The sequence below is a fragment of the Zingiber officinale genome, chromosome 4A, assembly GCF_018446385.1.
Source record: "Zingiber officinale cultivar Zhangliang chromosome 4A, Zo_v1.1, whole genome shotgun sequence".
In the NCBI taxonomy this organism is placed as follows: Eukaryota; Viridiplantae; Streptophyta; class Magnoliopsida; order Zingiberales; family Zingiberaceae; genus Zingiber; species Zingiber officinale.
This window is the reverse complement of record NC_055992.1, coordinates 115926616-115934647: the sequence shown is the minus strand read 5'-3', so window position 1 is coordinate 115934647 and position 8032 is coordinate 115926616. Positions and strand designations below refer to the sequence as shown.

At 40.6% G+C, this 8032-nt stretch overlaps 1 pseudogene; it reads left to right on the top strand.

Moving 5' to 3' along the window:
- Positions 1 to 4183: 4183 nt before the first annotated feature.
- On the top strand, positions 4184 to 6653 carry LOC121972666 (annotated as a pseudogene).
- The last annotated feature ends 1379 nt before the right edge of the window (positions 6654 to 8032 follow it).

Here is an 8032-nt window from a genome sequence, read left to right as displayed (position 1 = left end):
AGACTTGCAACCAACTCGCCCCTCTTCATCGTCGACCAACAGCCGCCCCATGTCAGTTGCCCCTCATCCAACGGCTAACCTCCTTACCCCTCTCTCGCACAACCGCCTCCGATCACCGCCATCAAGGGTGTGCGCGACTGCCGCCTTCTCTCCTCCTTGTTCACATGCGACAACATCCTCCGCTAGGTGTGAGCATTCGGTTAATTCGGTTAATTTGATATTAATTTTGTATAAATTCTTTTTATTGTTATTTTAAACAATTTTAGTTAATTTGGTGTTAACTGAAATAACTAATTCGGTTAATTCAGTTTTAATAAAACTTTGATTTGATTCGGTTAGCCAACATTAAATCAGTTTTCGGTTAATTCGGCTAATTTATGGACTGAATTAACCGAATGCTCACTCCGACCTCCGCACCGATGGGCGCCACGAGCCATAGCCGGGTCCCACCGTCGTAGACGACCTCCGATCTACATTGTCACACACTTCCAAAGTCGATCCGGTATCTGACCCACGTTGACGAGCGTCTTCAGCACTATTCCAGCCATCGAGCTATTGTTGTGTTCCGATCTGATCTAACTTGTGTATCGTGTTCCAACTTATGTGATGATCCAGTCTGGTTGTGTGTCATACCTCGACCTGTGCGCCGATATCGTGTTCCGGCCTTTGTGTCGTCATTGTATTCCGGCCTGCATGCCGCTAGTACCTCTCGGCCTGCGTGTCGTTAGTACCTCCCGATCTGCATGCCAATGTCTTAGCCTGGCTTGTGTGCTGGGGTCGCATCCAGTTTCGTGTCACCGCATCAAGCTTCGTGTCGTCAGATCCAGCTCTTCATCCGACTCCGAGTCACCTGCTCTTCAGGGTTACGACAACTCGAGAAGTGTCTCATCCGAGGGCGCCCCCCTGGGCCAGGGTACGTTCTCGTACTCATCCCTCATTTATCTCATTATTATATTATTAACCTGTTACTCATATATTCGTTGGATTTGCCTCGAATCTCGGGGTACCAGGGACCGGGGCAACCTGGTAGCTGATTGCAGGTAGTGTTGACCTGAGGACTTTTGACGACTTGGTCAACACAGAAGTCATCTCAGAACGCCCCTCCTCTGGGGTATCGCGACTCGGTCAATATTCCATCTACCTCATCCGGCGATCTGTCTAACTCAGATTCCGAATAGGATCAGTAATAATTAGAAAAATATATTGAAGGATAATTGATTGAGAATTATACGTTAGTTGGGGAGGAGGCAGGGTCAACCCTGAGGCATGTCATTGGGGGCAACGACCAAGGGCTCCGATTTTTAGGGGCCCCAAATTTAACTTCTATATATAATATATATAATTAGATTATTTTAATTATATATATAATTTAGAAGAATTCTAAAAAAGGAAAAAAAAATTGAAGGGAGGTACAGAATTGTTTTTTTCTTTCTAATATTTTATTTCTTTCTTCATTAATTTATTTACATAAGTTATAATATCTTAAAAAGTAAAGTATGAATCTTGAATGTTAATTTTCTCCCTTTTCTCCTTTGAATCTCTTATAATTAAATTAGAAAAATTTATTTCCAAATTAAAATTTTAGTTTCATCAATATCATTCATCAAAATATAAACTTAAAACTTAAGTTACCTACTTATCTATATATTTTTTATTGTTAATATTCAATATTAATTTTTAATATTGTATTAGAGTCAATATTTTATAATTTTCTTATAAATTTAAAAGAGTTTAAATAAATTATCCTAATTTAATTATCATAAAATAGATTATATCGATTGCTTCAAGCACAAACCAAACTTTATTGTTCTTTGACTATTATTCACTGCTTGTTTTGTTTCATTGTTAGTTTTGTTGTTGGTTTTGTGTGTTTTATTTTTACCCTTAAAATTTATAGTAGAAACATATTTGCACAAAAATATCAATTTTCGAGTCAGAAAAAAATAAAAGAAAAAAAGAGTGGAACATATTATTAAAACTGACAAAGGTGTTCTTTGTAAGTTTTTTAAAGCTAGCTAGCTCTTCAATTAAAAATAGTTGATGAATTACAAGGAAAAAGTTAAGAAGAACTAAATGATAAGGCAACAAATGAGCAACAATCAAGTAATCAAGAAAGTTAAATGATCATACAATCAATGAGCGGAAAGAATTGAGAGAAATGATGATTATAATCATGTAACAAATGAGCAGGAAAAATTGAGAGGAAATGATGATAATGATTTGAATGTAAATGACCCGACAATTTTATGTATCGAAAATGAAGTGTTAGAAAAACTTAATTTTGAAAACCTTATTATGATTTTGTTTCTTAAAATGTTAGAAAATATAGATTTTTTCAATGATTACTTCATATTTTTTTTCTATATTTGTAAATATTACATTTTTTTTTGGATAAACTTAGAAAACTTATTTTATATGGTGTTGCACTTTTTGAAGAATATTGAGAAATATATTTTGTATGTAGTTTACCATATTTTAAATGAAATGGTGGGAGGCAATGCCCCATAGCTGTTAACAAGTGGGGGACAATTACCCCCCACCAATAGGGGTGAACATTCGGTCAAAATCGAACCGACCGAACCGAATAGACCGAAAATCGAATTTCTTTTCAACCAATCGAACCGACCGAATTTCCCTATGAAACCGAACCGACCGAACCAATAAGATATCGGTTAATTCGATTTTCGACCGAATTGACCGAATTAATCGAATTTTAAAACCTTATTCGGTTTTACCTTTTAAATTTTATTTATTTAATTAATTATATTTTAAAATAAAAATTAATTAAAATAATATTCTTATTCGGTTTAACCGAATTACAAAATTCAAAATCGAAATCGAACCGAATTTTCAAAAAAAAAACCGAAAATCGAATTAACCGAACCGAATTTCTAAATTCGGTTGGTTCGATTCGATTAATTCGGGTTTTCCGAATTTTTGCTCACCCCTATCAACCAATGCAAAGGTTAATAAGTAGGGGACCATTACCCCCTACCAATATAAAGGTTGGATCATAAATTGATCCAGCCTTTACGGATGAGAGGATCCGCTTCCCAAAAGTTAGGACCAGTTTCGAGAGGAGGAGACGTCATTTTGATTAAAAAAATTGGTGCTCCCTAGGAAAAAAGTAGAACGGGATTCTCACCCTTAAATATATTTGTCAAATTAATTAATTTTTATTTTCTATTTTTTTTCCTACAGTTCATTTACACCGTCGAGAAACACGACCGTACAGTCCAGAGAACTAGAGGTGTAAATGAACTAAGCCGTTCGCGAGCTATTCGAAACTCGATTCGATAAAAGTTCGTTTGAGCTCGTTTAATGAGTCTCGTTAAGATAAACAAACCAAGCTCAAGCTTCGCAATATTCGGCTCGTTAGCTCGTGAACACGTTCGTTAAGCTCATTAAGCAACTTTTAAATAAAAAAATAATAGTTTTGATATTGAATTTATAAATTTTATATTTTATTTATGAAAAATATAGACAAATATATTAAATTTATTTATTATAATAAAATTATAAATTTTAATAATAATATTATAATTTTCTCTAAATATATAATTTAGTTTTTAATTAATATTTAAATTTATGATTTATATTTATTAAGTTTGTTTAGGCTCGATAAAATCGATTCTCAAATATTCAAGAGTTCGACTCAACTCGGTCCGATTATATCTCTACATAGGACTTAAATAGAACATGATTTTCCCCTTAAATATATTTGCCGAATTAATTAATTTTTATGTTCTAAACTTCCTCTTTTTTTTTTTTCCCTTGCCGCAGTTCATTTAGACCGTCGAGAAACGCGACCGTACAGTTCAGAGGACTAAAAATAGTACTTCCCAAACAAAAATCGGCACCACCGGTGGACGGTGGTCGTCGATCCCTCAACCTGACGCCCTTCTCCTCCACCAGTTCATTCCCTTCCCCCGATTCCCTTCTCTGTGAACCAAAACAGCCAAACAAAATCGTAGGATCAACTCCCATCTTTGGGTTGCAACTACCCCTTTCAACTCGCTGAGACGGTACTCGCGACTTTGATTTCCCCATTTCTTGCAGGTTTGGAGATTTCCGGCGATGTTTCTCATGGTGGATTTTTCATTTCGTGTTTTACAGTTTGGCTTAGGAAGCACGGGAAGAGAGAGGGTGGAGTCGTCTGCATTTTGCACTCCGTCCTATCCGCATGGCTTCGACGCCCGCGGCTGCTCCGCCGCAAACTAACTCCTCTGCTTCTGCTCCGCCGCCGACCAATTCCTCTGCTTCCTTGACCTCTCCTCCTGCTCAGCCATCTCCTCCTCCGCAGTCTCCTTCGCCGCCGCCGCCTTTGCCGTCACCTCCCCCGAAATCTCCGCCCCCTGCCTCCTCGCCGCCTCCTCCGTACTCACCAACCGCTGCTCAACCTCCACCTTCCTCCCCGCTGCCGAATCCCTCCTCCTCGTCTTCTGCTACACCTCCGCCACCCAAGTCCGGCAATGTCTGGTCGCCGCCCACGCCGCCATCGTCTAAACCAAAGTCGCCGCCTTCACACAAGCCTCCGACATCGGCAGACGGCTCCCATACGCCGTCAGAGAACCGCCACTCTGGCAACTCCGGCGCGAGTCTTCCTGTCGTTATCGGCGTCACCGTGGGCGTCGGAATTTTACTAGTCCTGATGCTTTTTGCATTGGTGCTCTGTTGCGGCAACAACAAGAAGAAGAAGAAATCCATGACCATGGACTACTATGGCACCCCCGGTCCCAATGGTATTCCAAAGATAGCTTCTTCTCCGTCGTCGTCGTCGTCGTTAAATTTCTAATTTCGTTCACTTCAACACGCGCAGGAAGCTTCAACAACTGGCAGCGCGCAGAGCAAAGAACGGACTACCGCGTCAACTTGCCACCGCCTCCCGGCGCCACCGCCTTCTCACCGTGGCACCAACCTCCCCCTCCTCCCCAATCGTACAGCGGCGGCATGAGCTCGACGAGCTCCGGCCCTCACAGCGACGGCGGCACAGGCGCCGCATTGCTGCCCCTTTCCCCCAACTTGGGCTTCAGCAAGAGCAGCTTCACCTACGAGGCCCTCTCGGCCGCTACCAACGCGTTCAGCCGCGACAACATCCTCGGCCAAGGTGGCTTCGGCTACGTCTTCAAGGGCGTGCTCCCCAACGGCGTACCCATCGCCGTGAAGCAGCTCAAGTCCGGCAGCGGGCAGGGCGAGAGGGAGTTCCAAGCGGAGGTGGAGATCATCAGCAGAGTCCACCACCGCCACTTGGTCACCCTCGTTGGTTACTGCATTGCAGGGGCCCAAAGGATGCTGGTCTATGAGTTTGTCCCCAACAACACTCTTGAGTACCACCTACATGGTTAGTCTCACCTACAAACCGATAACAAACCCAATTATCGATCTACTAATGATCGATCGATCGATCGATTGAACTCCCGATACAGTAAACAATAATCCGGTGATGGATTGGCCCACGAGACTCAAGATCGCGATCGGATCCGCAAAGGGACTTGCTTACTTGCACGAGGATTGTGAGTTCACAATCGTTCTCCTCTTCGAGTCTCTCCCCCCCTCCTCTCCTTATTACGATCGATAATTTGATCTTTGTTTAGGCCACCCTAGGATCATCCATCGTGATATCAAGACTGCAAACATTCTCTTGGATAACAATTTCGAAGCCATGGTGAGTGATATCCGTTGGGATGACAAATTCCACCTTAGTCAGTTAATATGAGTGAGTATTCAAGTATTTACTTTGTCACTAAATCTAGGTTGCAGATTTTGGACTAGCCAAGTTCAATTCCGATACGAACACTCATGTCTCTACCAGAATCATGGGAACTTTTGGGTAAGAAAACACGATTGGATTCACTTTAAAAAGTGTTTGTTCTTGAATGGTTGGTGAACTCCATGAAGGTACTTGGCTCCGGAGTATGCATCGACCGGCAAGTTAACCGAAAAGTCGGATGTTTTCTCGTTCGGCGTAATGCTTTTGGAGCTAATAACAGGAAGGAGGCCCGTCGATCCCTCAGGGTACATGGAGGATAGTTTGGTCGATTGGGTGAGCATGCCAATTTATAGCCAATTCTAAACAACTCAACGTTTTTTTAAGTATATATGCTTTTGAAAAACTTTTGCTTTGTTGCAACAGTCCAGGCCTATTCTAACCCAAGCATCGGTCGACAAGAACTTTGATGAGCTCGTGGATAAGCGGCTCGAGAACAAGTACAATGTCGAGGAAATGAAACGAATGGCAGTGAGTGCCGCTGCTTGCGTTCAATATTCCGCACGAAAACGCCCCAAGATGAGCCAAGTAGGCCTCCCTCTCTTCGCCTTATTCATGGATTAGTATGTTTCGAACTTGACTCTATTCATTGTGTCGATGAAGATCGTTCGCGGTCTGGAAGGTGACGTTTCGCTCGACGATTTGAGCGAGGGGGTGAAGTCGGGCAACAGCAAGCTATACAACTCGAGCTCGGACTTGGATTCGGGCAACACACATTCATCGCAAATGAGGGAGTTTAGGAGGGTCGCATTCGAGAGTAATGAATACTGAATACAACGGTGGCGCTATCGAACATGAGCTCAATGCATCTGACTCGAGTAGTAGCTCAAGGGAGTTGAATTCGTTTGGCATGGGTCAAAAGAAGCCATATCATCCTAATGTTTGAACAAATAGGAGAGAATCCTGATGCTTAAACATTAAAGAAGGGACACAAGAAGCATGAAAGACTATTTAAGCTTAATCATCTAATCACGTTACATGTGCATATCCTTCTCTCGATTTACTATGCATTTAGATGCGGTCTAATTTTGCTATTAGTAAAAGTTCTAATTTTGCAACTAGTAGAATGTTCTGCTGGAGAGCTGTAAAATTATTACTATGTGATCTAGAGATCAAATCTCGAAAATATTTTCTTGCGAAATAAGATATGCTACGTCCAATAAATTTTTTCTTGGGACCTTACATTGATAAGAACTTAGATGCACTAGAATGTTCACTTCCTATAGTGAGGAGGCTATTCCAAGTGTTTTGCTCCATCATGTACATTTGGTTTGTTTCGAGGTGATCGAGATCCGCCTTTTGAATTGAAACATCGGAGTGATTTATTTTGTAATAATTGTTATGATTAGCAAGTGTTTAATTAGTTTCTTATTTTATTGAGTAGTTTTATTTGTAATCGGGTATTCAGTTCTAGCAAGTGGATTGAAATGACTATCAAATAAAATAGGAAGGGCTTAAGGGGGCGTTTGGTTCTTTCCTAGGAATAGGAATCAGAATAGGAATCATTGTATTGTGGAATGAGAATGGGTATGAGCATGAATATCACTCTTAAAAGTAATGTTTTGTTAGTTGCATATTTTCTATCGGAATCAATCAAAATTTTCTTTTTTACCCTTAAAGGAAAATAAGAGAAAAAATTAGATGTGAGAGAAAGATGAATGTGAGAGAAAAATATGATGAAAGAGAATGATGAGAGAGAAAGTGTGAAGAGAAAGAATAAAGAGAGAGAATGTGTGATGAGAGAAAATGAGAAAAGAGAGTGTGATAGGAGAGAGCATGATGAGAGAAGATGAGAGAGAAAATATGATGTGAGCGAAAGTATGATGAGAGAGGATGAAGAGATAAAATGTAATGAGAAAAAAATAAGGAGAGAGAGTGTGATGAGAGAGATTGAGGAGAGAGAAGGTATGGTGAGAGAGAAAGTATGATGAGAGAGAAAGTGTGATGAGAAAAAAAAAGAACAGTGAGTGTGATGGGAGAAATTGAGGAGAGAGAAAGTATGATGAGGGAGAAATTATGACGAGAGAGAGTGAGTTGAGAAAAAAAGAAGGGAGTGTGATAAGATAGATTGAGGAGAGAAAAAGTATGATGAGAAAAAAAAAAGGAAGAGTGTGATGGAAGAGATTGAGGAGAGAGAAAGTGTAATGAGAAAAAAGAGGAAAGAGAGTGTGATAGGAGAGATTAAGGAGAGAGAAAGTGTGTGATAAAATGATGAGAGAGAAAATATGATGATAGAGAACAAGGAGAGAGAAGTGATATGAAAGA